Below are 13,563 nucleotides of genomic sequence, written 5' to 3'. Positions count from 1 at the left end.
GTTATATTTTGTATGCACTGATTGAACCTTTAATGTTGCTACCTTGTCTATGACAGGAACAGTATAATAAGGAAGTCACTTTCCTGCATCTGAGAACAGTGTCTCTACTATAGGCACTGTGCTTCTGTCCGTCAAGATCAAATAATGTTTACATTTTTAGATTTACAGGGATGTTGTCATGGCATCAAATGGAGGGTGACTGAAGGTGCGTCTATGGAGGTCATATACCTATACAGACCTGTATTTATTCTTTGCACTGGTTTGACTGACAAGTGCACTTTATGGTGGACGTTTACATCAAGTAGGCCAAAAGAACCACTTGCTTTACGAAGTCCACGCACTCCAACGTTGTCCTTCATGTATGGATGCTTTACATGATATTGTAAATACTCCGTTCTCCCTGCACAGGTTAGCTTTGAAGGATGTGTCCATGCAGCTAGTGCCAAGCGACAAAGCTTGACCTTACTCGTCTCCTATTGTAACGTCCCATCTAGTGTTCTGTTGTCACTGTCATTAAGCCCTTTCCTAGTGTCCTTGCAGTACAAAAGGTGACATTTCCAAGTGGTATTTTTCTTAAGTTGAGCTCCTGCTGCTGCTCTGTTTGCTACAGTGCTGCCTGGTAAGCAGAGTGTCACTGTGATTGACTTGAATTAAATGGCTCCCGTTAGGACACACACATGAACACACGCACGCACGCATGCTGCGCACACACATACACACCAATAGAAAGGTGGCTAGGCTGTTCCCGTTAGGATGATGAGGAGATGGCTGGTTGTGAAACCTCTACAGCAGCTGTGTCAGCAGTCTGGTAGAGCTAGCAGGCTTCATGCATCATTTCCTTCTGACATCCCTCTTGCCTGTTTGCTTTTACCCCCAAAGGGCCAAGTTCTGTTTGTCTGTTTGCCCAAAGGTTTACATTGTTCGTGAAGTAAAGGTTTGAGTTTTCATGCTCTCCAAGGGCATGTGTGGATTTTGATTCTGATGTCCATGCTTTACAGGTTGTGTGGTTTAATTTATTGATATGTCATAATAGTTTTATTGTGTGTCTGTATTTTCCTGAAGGTACAGAATACAGTCACTGTAGGCCTACACATCTTTATACTCAACATACAGCTCTATTCAATGGATTTTGATCATTGTTTCTTTGGTCAAACAAAACATTCTGATAGGAAAATGCTTGTCTGCTTTTGCACCGTCAGACAGGTCTTCTGTTCTGGTGCTGTTATGAAGAGATGAACACTTTCCATTTCAAATGATTTGAACTTGGTTATTCATGGTTATTCTTCCTTAGTTCATGTTTACCCCTACAGTAGATATGACTTACCTCTGTCAGCATAACAACCCCTGATATGGTTGTGTGTGTGTGTGTGTGTGTGTGTGTGTGTGTCAGTCACAGGCCGACTGGTGGCACCTTAATTGGGGAGGACGGGCTCATAGTAATGGCTGGAATGGAATAACTGGAATGGTATCGAACACCATTCCATTCACTCCATTCCAGCCATTATATTGAGCAGTCCTCCCCTCAGCAGCCTCCTGTGGTGTGTGTGTGTCCTCTATGTGTGCTTCTGTATAAAATGCTCCAAGGGGATACCTAGTCAGTTGTACAACTGAATGCATTCAACTGAAATGTGTCTTCCGCATTTAACCCAACCCCTCTGCAGCTTTGTGTCATGTTTGTGTAGTGAGTTTATTTAGGTGGTATTATCATTGTCTGTCTGCTGAGGATTGTGCTGGAATATGACACTTTTCCAGCTGTTTGGCGAGAATGAAAAAAAAAAGTTAAGTGACTTGTGAGTAGCATTGTGTTTATTTATTTAATCAAGTATTTTCTTTTTGCTGACAGTATAATAGAACTTAATCCGTGCCAATAATACTAATCTAATCTTTTTCTATGTTTGCTTACTGTATGTGTCCCTTAGTAGCTGGTGCCCATGTAAAAATATACATACATATATTACAGAACATTATATATAAACAATATCAACATAATAAAAAAGTATGTTTTCTTTATGAAATTGTGTGGTTTGCCTTTGTTCTCAACTAAAGAAACAAATTGTAATGCAATATCTCTGTATTAAGTGTAGTACAGGTAACTGTAAGCATTACAAAGACCTATAGCATATGGTTGTTCAGTGTAAGAGGACTGTTTCCCACCAAACTCCTTAACTAGACCCTCTGAAAACTAAGCATTTTCTGTATGATATTTACAGCCCTACCGCATTCATTAAAAAATGTGATCTCACTATTATCTTAGTTAATATCAAATTGCGCTAGGAAACAGTACAATACAACACAAGTTACAACACTAGAACGAGAGATAGTGCAGTGGTTCCCAAACTCGGTCCTCGGGACCACATGGGGTACAGGTACACGTTTTTGTTTTTGACCTAGCACTACACAGCTGATTCAAATAATCTTTGATAATCACTTTGATTATTTGAATCAGCTGTGTAGTGCTTGGGCAAAAACCAAAACGTGCACCCCTTGGGGTCCCAAGGACCGAATTTGGGAAACACTGGGATAGTAGTAACACAGTCCACCATTCTCCATTCGAGGGCAGGTAGCCTTACAGAGAGCAGAACATGTCTAATAGATTTGGCTCAAAGTGCATGAAAGTCATTCCACCAGCTCAGTGAGGCTGCGGCTGATTGATCCTATACCATCCACCTGGCCAGGCCTGTACAGATCACCGTACAGAGGGACAATGTTCTGCTCCACTGCACATTGAAAATCTCTCACGCTCTCTCTCTCTCTCTCTCTCTCTCTCTCTCTCTCTCTCTCTCTCTCTCTCTCATAATTGCCTGGGACAATTACTGATCACACAAAATGACAATGGAATCAATTTCTCAGTTTCATCAAAGCATTGAAGATTGGTCTCTCTGTTCACAGGTTATGGGTATCATACAAAGAAACACCAGCTGTACTGTAGATAGATGTGTCAAATCCACTAGAAACACCAGAAAGTAATGAGTATCTGTCACATTAAATAATTTATTTATGAGGTTTATTGAATGTTAAAATGATGGGCTGGAGTGCCAGCCACCACACCACTACTATCAATATGTACAGTACCAGTCAAAAGTCTGGACAAACCTACTCATTCCAGGGTTTTTCTTTATTTGTACTATTTTCTACATTGTAGAATAGTAGTGAAGACATCAAAACTATGAAATAACACATATGGAGTCATGTAGTAACCAAAAAAGTGTTAGATTTTGTATTTTAGAATCTTCAAAGTAGACACCCTTTGCCTTGATGACAGCTTTGCACACTCTTGGCATTCTCTCAACCAGCATCATGAGGTAGTCATGATGCATTTCAATTAACAGGTGTGCTTTGTTAAAAGTTCATTTGTGGAATTTGTTTCTTTCTTAATGCGTTTCAGCCAAGAAGTTGTGTTGTGACAAGGAAGGTGTGGTGTACAGAAGATAGCCCTATTTGGTAAAAGACCAAGTCCATATTATGGCAAGAACAGCTCAAATAAGCAAAGAAAAATGACAGTCCATCATTAATTTAAGACATGAAGGTCAGTCAGTAAGGAACATTTCTAGAATTTTGAAAGTTTCTTCAAGTGCAGTCACAAAAACCATCAAGCGCTATGATGAAACTAGCTCTCATAAGGACTGCCACAGGAAAGGAAGACCCAGAGTTACCTCTGCTGCAGAGGATAAGTTTATTAGTTACCAGTCTCAGAAATTGCAGCCAAAATAAATGCTTCACAGAGTTCAAGTAACAGACACATCTCAACATCAACTGTTCAGAGGAGACTGCATGAATCAGGTCTCCATGGTCGAATTGCTGCAAAGAAACCATTACTAAAGGACACCAATAATAAGAAGAGACTGGCTTGGGCCAAGAAACCCGAAACCCATGTCTTTGTGAGATGCAGAGTAGGTGATCGGATGATCTCTGCATGTGTGGTTCCCACCGTGAAGCATGGAGGAGAAGGTGTTATGGTGTGGGGGTGCTTGGCTGGTGACACTGTCAGTGATTTATTTAGAATTCAAGGCACACTTAACCAGCATGGCTACCACAACATTCTGCAGCGATACGCCATCCCATCTGGTTTGCGCTTAGTGGGACAATCATTTGTTTTTCAACAGGACAATGACCCAAAACACACCTCCAGGCTGTGTAAGGCCTATTTGACCAAGAAGGAGAGTGATGGAGTTTTGCATCAGATGACCTGCCCTCCACAATCACCCGACCTCAACCCAGTTGAGATGGTTTGGGATGAGTTGGACCGCAGAGTGAAGGAAAAGCAGCCAACAAGCGCTCAGCATATGTCAGAACTCCTTCAATACTATTGGAAAAGCATTCCAGGTGAAGCTGGTTGAGAGAATGCCAAGAGTGTGCAAAGGGTGGCTACTTTGAAGAATCTGAAATAGAAAATATATTTTGATTTATGTAACAATTTTTTAGGTTACTACATGATTCCATATGTATTATTTTATAGTTTTGATGTCTTCACTATTATTCTACATTGTGGAAAATAGTAAAAATAAAGAAAAACCCTTCAATGAGTAGGTGTGTCCAAACTTTTGACTGGTACTGTATGTATGAATATAATGCTTTTTTTTCTAATATTATATAAATGTATCAAACCATTGACATTGTTATGGACAACCTAGGTGGTATTATCTAGCCTGTGTGCCAGTCTGTTTCTGCTCTCTTGCCAACTCCTTATGCCAAATGTTTAGCTTAACAATGACATTGACAAAGGTCAAAAGCACAAACAGATCTGGGACCAGCTAGGTATTTTCTAAGCTACAATACAATATACAGTATTTCTGTGGATGCATAAGGATCTCAGCATCTAGTGGTTGCAGAGTTGGTTGTTCTACTGGTTTCTACTAGTTACAGAGCTGGTGGCTCTACTGGTTTCAACCTGGTTACAGAGCTGGTGATTCTACTGGTTTCTACCAGTTACAGAGCTGGTGGTTCTACTGGCCTCTACTAGTTTCAGAGCTGGTGGTTTTACTGGTTTCTACCTGGTTGCAGAGCTGGTGGTTCTACTGGTTTCTACTAGTTAAAGAGTTGGTGGTTCTACTGGTTTCTACTAGTTTCAGAGCTGGTGGTTCTACTGGTTTTTACTAGTTTCAGAGCTGGTGATTCTACTGGTTTCTACTAGTTTCAGAGCTGGTGGTTCTACTGGTTTCTACTGGTTTCAGAGCTGGTGGTTCTACTGGTTTATACTAATTACAGAGCTGCTGGTTTTACTGGTTTCTACTAGTTACAGAGCTGGTGGTTCTACTAGTTTCTACTAGTACAGTACTGGTGGTTTTACTGGTTTCTACCAGTTAAAGAGCTGGTGGTTCTGCTGGTTTATTCTAGTTACTGAGCTGGTGATTCTACTGGTTTCTACTAGTTTCAGAGCTGGTGATTCTACTGGTTTCTACTAGTTAAAGACCTGGTGGTTCCACTGGTTTCTACTAGTTTCAGAGCTGGTGGTTCTACTGCTTCTACTAGTACAGAACTGGTGGTTCTGCTGGTTTATTCTAGTTACTGAGCTGGGGATTCTACTGGTTTCTACTAGTTCCAGAGCTGGTGGTTCTACTGGTTTCTACTAGTTAAAGAGCTGGTGGTTCCACTGGTGTCTACTAGTTTCAGGGCTGGTGCTTCTACTGGTTTCTACTAGTTTCAGAGCTGGTGGTTCCACTGGTTTCTACTAGTTAAAGAGCTGGTGGTTCTGCAGGTTTATTCTAGTTACTGAGCTGGTGATTCTACTGGTGTCTACTAGTTTCAGAGCTGGTGATTCTACTGGTTTCTACTAGTTTCAGAGCTGGTGTTTCTACTGGTTTCTACTAGTTAAAGAGCTGGTGGTTCTACTGGTTTCTACTGGTTTCAGAGCTGGTGGTTCTACTGGTTTCTACTAGTTACAGAGCCGGTGGTTCTGCTGGTTTATTCTAGTTACTGAGCTGGTGATTCTACTGGTTTCTACTAGTTTCAGAGCTGGTGATCCTACTGGTTTCTACTAGTTAAAGAGCTGGTGGTTCTACTGGTTTCTACTAGTTTCAGAGCTGGTGATTCTACTGGTTTCTACTAGTTTCAGAGCTGGTGATTCTACTGGTTTCTACTAGTTTCAGAGCTGGTGGTTCTACTGGTTTCTACTAGTTTCAGAGCTGGTGGTTCTACTGGTTTCTACTAGTTTCAGAGCTGGTGGTTTTACTGGTTTCTACTAGTTTCAGAGCTGGTGGTTCTACTGGTTTTTACTAGTTACAGAGCTGGTGATTCTACTGGTTTCTACTAGTTTCAGAGCTGGTGGTTCTACTGGTTTCTACTAGTTACAGTGCTGGTGGTTCTACTGGTTTATACTAATTACAGAGCTGCTGGTTCTACTGGTTTCTACTAGTTACAGAGCTGGTGGTTCTACTGGTGTCTACTAGTACAGAACTAGGGTTCTACTGGTTTCTATCAGTTACAGAACTGGTGGTTCTGCTGGTTTAGTCTAGTTACTGAGCTGGTGGTTCTACTGGTATCTACTAGTTTCAGAGCTGGTGGTTCTACTGGTTTCTGCTAGTTTCAGAGCTGGTGATTCTACTGGTTTCTACTAGTTTCAGAGCTGGTGATTCTAATGGTTTCTACAAGTTTCAGAGCTGGTGGTTCTACTGGTTTCTACTAGTTAAAGAGCTGGTGGTTCCACTGGTTTCTACTAGTTTCAGAGCTGGTGGTTCTACTGGTTTCTACTAGTACAGAACTGGTGGTTCCACTGGTTTCTATTAGTTACAGAGCTGGTGGTTCTGTTGGTTTATTCTAGTTACTGAGCTGGTGATTCTACTGGTTTCTACTAGTTAAAGAGCTGGTGGTTCCACTGGTTTCTACTAGTTAAAGAGCTGGTGGTTCCCACTGGCTTCTACTAGTTTCAGAGCTGGTGGTTCTACTGGTTTCTACTAGTTAAAGAGCTGGTGGTTCCACTGGTTTCTACTAGTTTCAGAGCTGGTGGTTCCACTGGTTTCTACTAGTTTCAGAGCTCGTGGTTCTACTGGTTTCTACTAGTTACAGAGCTGGTGGTTCTGCTAGTTCATTCTAGTTACTGAGTTGGTGATTCTACTGGTTTCTACTAGTTTCAGAGCTGGTGGTTCTACTGGTTTCTACTAGTTAAAGAGCTGGTGATTCTACTGGTTTCTACTGGTTTCAGAGCTGGTGGTTCTACTGGTTTCTACTAGTTACAGAGCTGGTGGTTCTGCTGGTTTATTCTAGTTACTGAGCTGGTGATTCTACTGGTTTCTGCTAGTTTCAGAGCTGGTGGTTCTACTGGTTTCTACTAGTTAAAGAGCTGGTGGTTCTACTGGTTTCTACTAGTTTCAGAGCTGGTGATTCTACTGGTTTCTACTAGTTTCAGATCTGGTGATTCTACTGGTTTATACTAGTTTCAGAGCTGGTGGTTCTACTGGTGTCTACTAGTTTCAGAGCTGGTGATTCTACTGGTTTCTACTTATTAAAGAGCTGGTGGTTCTACTGGTTTCTACTAGTTACAGGGCTGGTGGTCCACCACGTGTGTGTATCTACTGTGAAGCTATAGTGTGGTCTCTGCTGAAGTTATGACTTGGAGGGGTAGTGGAGAGTTAATTATGTGGATGTGGCGCTCAGTTCACCACCAAATGAGAATTAACTGTGGCTAGATGATAATGTGTGTCCAAGCACCACCACACAATTAACAGTTATACTGTACTTGTTGTAGAGCAGTGTTGGGGAAGCTTCTCTGAAAATATAGTTTATCAAGCTACCATTTACTTCACACTGGAAGAATTTGAACTACACTAAATCTACCCTTAGGAAACAGAGTTTGTTTAACTAAAGTTACTTTGAAAAACTAGTACACTGATCAAAACTACCTCTTCTGAATCAGATGTTTTGTATTTGTGTTTTTATTTTTTACGAATCTCCATTAGTTCCTGCCAAGGCAGCAGCTACTCTTCCTAGTGTCCAGCAACATTAAGGCAGTTATATCCTATTTAAAATATTCCATGACATTACATTTCATGACACTTTTCACAACACATTAAGTATGTTCCCTCAGGCCACTACTCTACTATCACATATACAATTCAAAATCCATGTGTCTGTGTGGGTAGAGTGAGTATCTTATCATGTGTACAGTATGTGTGTCTGTGTCTGTGCCTGTGTCTGTGCCTGTGTGTGTGTGTGTGTGTGTGTCTTCACAGTCCCTGCTCTTCCATAAGGTGTATTTTTATCTGTTTTTTTAATCAGATTTTACTGCATGCATCAGTTACCTGATGTGGAATAGAGTTCCATGTAGCCATGGCTCTATGTAGTACTGTGCGCCTCCCATAGCCTGTTCTTGACTTGAGGATTGTGAAGAGACCTTTGGTGGCATGTCTTGTGGGTATGCATGGGTGTCCGAGCTGTGTACCAGTAGTTTAAGCAGACACCTAGGTGCATTCAGCTTGTCAACACTTCTTACAAAACAAGTAGTGATGAAGTCAGTCTCTCCTCCACTTTGAGCCATGAGAGATTTACAGTGCCTTGCAAAAGTATTCATCCCCCTTGGCGTTTTCCTATTTTGTTGCATTACAACCTGTAATTTAAATGGATTTTTATTTTGGATTTCATGTAATGGACATACACAAAATAGTCCAAATTGGTGAAGTGAAATTAAAAAAACAAAAACGGAAAAGTGGTGTGTGCATATATTTCCCTTTGCTATGAAGCCCTTAAATAAGATCTGGTGCAACCAATTACATTTAGAAGTCACATAATTAGTTAAAGTCCACCTGTGTGCAATCTAAGTGTCACATGATCTGTTACACGATTTCAGTATATATACACCTGTTCTGAAAGGCCCCAGAGTCTGCAACACCACTAAGCAAGGGGCACCACCAAGCAAGCGGCACCATGAAGACCAAGGAGCTCTCCAAACAGGTTACGGACAAAGTTGTGGAGATGTACAGATCAAGGTTGGGTTATAAAAAAATATCAGAAACTTTGACCATCCCATGGAGCACTATTAAATCCATTATTAAAGAATGGAAAGAATATGGCACCACAATAAACCTCCCAAGAGAGGGCCACCCACCAAAACTCACGGACCAGGCAAGGAGGGCATTAATCAGAGAGGCAACAAAGAGACCAAAGATAATACTGAAGGGGCTGCAAAGCTCCACACCAGAGATTGGACTATCTGTCCATAGGACCACTTTAAGCCGTACACTCCACAGAGCTGGGCTTTACGGAAGAGTGGCCCAATAAAAACCATTGCTTGAAGAAAAAAATAAGGAAACATGTTTGGTGTTCACCAAAACGCATGTGGGAGAGTCCCCAAACATATGGAAGAAGGTACTCTGGTCAGATGAGACAAAAATTTAGCTTTTTGGCTATCAGGGAAAACACTATGTATGGCGCAAACCCAACACCTCTCATCCCCCCGAGAACACCATCCCCAGTGAAGCATGGTGGTGGCAGCATCATGCTGTGGGGATGTCTTTCATCGGCAGGGACTTTGAAACTGGTCAGAATTGAAGAGATGATGGATGCGCTAAATACAGGGAAATTCTTGAGGGAAACCTTTTTCAGTCTTCCAGAGATTTGAGACTGGGACGGAGGTTCACCTTCCAGCAGGACAATGACCCTAAGCATACTGCTAAAGCAACACTTGAGTGGTTTAAGGGGAAACATTTAAATGTCTTGGAATGGCCTAGTCAAAGCCCAGACCTCAATCCAATTAAGAATCTGTGGTATGACTTAAAGATTGCTGTACACCAGCAGGAACCCATCCAACTTGTAGGAGCTGGAGCAGTTTTGCCTTGAAGAACGGGCAACAATCCCAGTGGCTAGATGTGCCAAGCTTATAGAGACCTACCCCAAGAGACTTGCAGCTGTAATTGCTGCAAAAGGTGTCTCTACAAAGTATTGATTTTGGGGGGTGAATAGTTATGCACCCTCAAGTTTTCAGGTGTTTTGTCTTATTTCTTGTTTGTTTCACAATTAAAAATATTTTGCATCTTCAAAGTGTTAGGCATGTTGTGTAAATCAAATGATACAAACCCTCCTTTAATTCCAGGATGTAAGGTAACAAAATAGGAAAAATGCCAAGGGGGTGAATACTTTCGCAAGCCACTGTACATACATATTATTAATGTTAGCTCTCCGTGTACATTTAAGGGCCAGCCGTGCTGCCCTGTTCTGAGCCAATTGTACTTTTCCAAGGTCCCTCTTTGTGGCACCTGACCACACGACTAAACAGTAGTCCAGGTGCAACAAAACTGTAGGGCCTGCCTTGTTGATAGTCTTGTTAATAAGGCAGATAGCGCTTTATTATGGACAGACTTCTCCCCATTTTAGCTACTGTTGTATCAACATGTTTTGACCATGACAGTTTACAACCCAGGGTTACACCAAGCAGTTTAGTCACTTCAACTTGTTTAATTTCCACAGGATTTATTACAAGATTTAGTTGAGGTTTGGGGTTTAGTGAATAATTTGTCCCAAATACAATGCTTTTAGTTTTTGAAATATTTAGGACTAACTTATTCCTTGCCACCCATTCTGAAACTAACTGGAGCTCTTTGTTAAGTGTTGCAGTGATTTCACTCGCTGTAGTAGCTGACGTGTATAGAGTTTAGTCCTCCGCATATATAGACACACTGGCTTTACTCATGGCCAGAGGCATGTCATTAGTAAAGATTTTTAAAAGTAAGGGTCCTAGTCAGCTGCCCTGGGGAATTCCTGATTCTACCTGGATTATGTTGGAAAAGCTTCTAATAAAGAACAACCTCTGTGTTCTGTTATAAAGGTAACTCTTTATCCACAATATAGCAGGGGGTGTAAAGCAATAACACATATGTTTTTCCATCAGCAGACTATGATCCAAAAAGTCAAAAGCCGCACTGAAGTCTAACAACACAGCTCCCACGATATTTGTATCATCAATTTCTCTCAGCTAATCATCAGTCATTTGTGTAAGTGCTGTGCCTGTTGAATGTCCTTCCCTATAACCGTGCTGAAAGTCTGTTGTCAATTTGTTTACAGTAAAATAACATTGTATCTGGTAAAACACAATTTTTCCCCAAAATGTACCAAGGGTTGCTAACAGTTTGATTGATCAGCTATTTGAGCCAGTAAAGGGCTTTACTATTCTTGAGTAGCGGAATAACTTTTCCTTCCCTCCAGGCCTGAGGGCACACACTATCTAGTAGGCTTAGATTGAAGATATGGCAAATAGGAGTGGCAATATCGTCCGCTATTATACTCAGTAATTTTACATACAAGTTGTCAGACCTTGTCATTGTTGATAGACAACAAACAATTTTTATTTTCACCTCTTCCACACTTACTTTACAGAATTCAAAATTACAATGCTTGTCTTTCATCATTTGATCAGTTATACTTGGATGTGTAGTGTCAGTGTTTGTTGCTGCCATGTCATGCCTAAATTTGCCAATGAAAAATAAGTGTTGTGAGATCTTTGTGACAGACATAAGTGAGTGCGTCGGATTAGCCCAGTGGTCAGGGAGAGAAAAGAATAGGGCTGAGTTATTTTGCTGTTCATTTAATGTTTGTTTTTTTGTGCAAGAAAAAAGTTATTGTTAGCTACACCATTACATGGCAAAAAACAAATTAACTACTGAAAACACTATGACTATACTCCAGAAATGTAGTCAAATTACTAGTTGAATTACATGTAGTGAAACTACTCACCAGCACTGTTGTAGAGTTCAGTATGGCTTGATCAGATCCCCTTAAATCAAAACCATGATAATCTCACCAAATTAAAGTGTGACAGGACTCAGACACCAGTTTCAAAACGTCTTCATAGTTGTTTGAAACGTCTATCTCAGTTCTTTAAAGCTTTTTTTCAGCATCTGCTCTCTCAGTCCCACTAACATACTTAACCCTGGTGGCATTATGGTCAAACACAAACACATTATCATCCAAAGATGTACACTCACTGACACAATGACAATTTGATTGGTAAATTCCATTTACCAATCAAATTGTCCATATCTGTTATAATCAGACTCTCCAGAAGATGGCACTACCCTTCTCTATTCCTGTTGTTTAGAAGGTTTGTTTAGAAGGTCGTGAGGCAGCGTGAAAGGCAGCTTGAAATTACTTTTGGGTTCGGTTTATTGTGGCATTTTATCAATGGCTGTGTGATTGAATTGAACAATATTAAGTCACTCACGTTATTCAAAGAAGGATTGTAATCTATTGATGGATAAATGTGTGATAAAAACAGACTATTGTTCTTCATCATCATTATTCAACGTGCACATGGACTCTGGTGGAATTACAAATAATATCTCTTGGAGGGAGGCCGTGAAGGGATCTATAGGTCAGAGATGCTTAATGAGAGGTGAAGAGACTCACAAACAGACAGACGGCAGAGGCACAGTCCAAAGTATTGATCCAGAGTTTTTTAACATTCCATGTAAAACCCTCACTGGTGGTTCTGTGCCAGGGTGCTTCCATCTAGAAGTCTGCGCAGGACAGATTTCTTCATCCCGGCTCCCGCGCGCGGACCCGCATCATTTCATACCGCACCCTGCCTGCACCCGCTGGCTTTCTGTCTCTCCCACCCACTACTGCAAGAACTGGTCCCAAACCGAACTGCAGTTCTGCAATGTTATTTTTAGGCATATGTGATGCAGCTCACTTGCCAGACATAGGCAATATCAAATGGGCAAAAATAACTTAAGAAATAGGTTCAATTACCAGAGATTCTCACATTGCCCATTATATTAGGCTATCTGTATTACTGGGCTATATCAGCCAAAATTAGGAATGTAGTTTGAAGAGAGCAGCGTTGGAGAGACTTGCACTTTCTCTTGAGCTATTTTTATAGCCTACCTTTTGTGGGATGTGGGATGATTTTCAGACAGAGAAATGTGGGGGATCAATATTTATTTCTAGGCAATGTACTTCCTAATCATATTTAGGAAGTACATTTCCTTGGAAAGATAACTGCCCTGTGCTTCTCCAACCATGCATAGGCTACAGCAGGGTTCCCCAACTGACGGACGATGGTTGGAATTTGACCCCGCAGGTGATTTTATTTGGCCCCCCAAGTTTTCTGAGCCACAAAAATGTTTATCTAAAAAGTGTCGTTTTTTATGGGGGGAACATGAAAGATTGTAAAAACACCAGCAAATCAGCTCCAAGTGATTTTAATTTAGGAAATATGTTCCAAAGTATTCCAATGCATAATAGAGAGATATATGTGATCGTATACAAATGTAAGCAAGGTTTGAAATGATTATGTTTTTGTCAAATATCATATCTGTTTGGGCTACTTGCGGTCAATTTTCAGTCTACAAATGATTTGTAATTATGTTCCGGCCCCCTGACCCATGGTTCTCCGCCCAGGTAGGCAGCATCTCTATTTCAATGAGACCATTCATACTAGGCACACTTGAACTTGCACGCCCAACTAGAATAGAGGCTACTGAAGTTGAAGCAGTGAATTCTGTGTGTGTGTGTGAATGGGATAATGCATACAAAGCAGAAAGACGATCGTTTCCAAATAATCTGCGGGACAACAAAAATATTTTCATCCCAAAGTTGTCTGTCTGACCGCCTGCTCCCGCCCGCAGCATGAAAAAT

The sequence above is a fragment of the Salmo salar genome, chromosome ssa14 (genome assembly GCF_905237065.1).
Source record: "Salmo salar chromosome ssa14, Ssal_v3.1, whole genome shotgun sequence".
Classification (NCBI taxonomy): domain Eukaryota; kingdom Metazoa; phylum Chordata; class Actinopteri; order Salmoniformes; family Salmonidae; genus Salmo; species Salmo salar.
Note: the sequence above shows the minus strand (reverse complement) of the source record.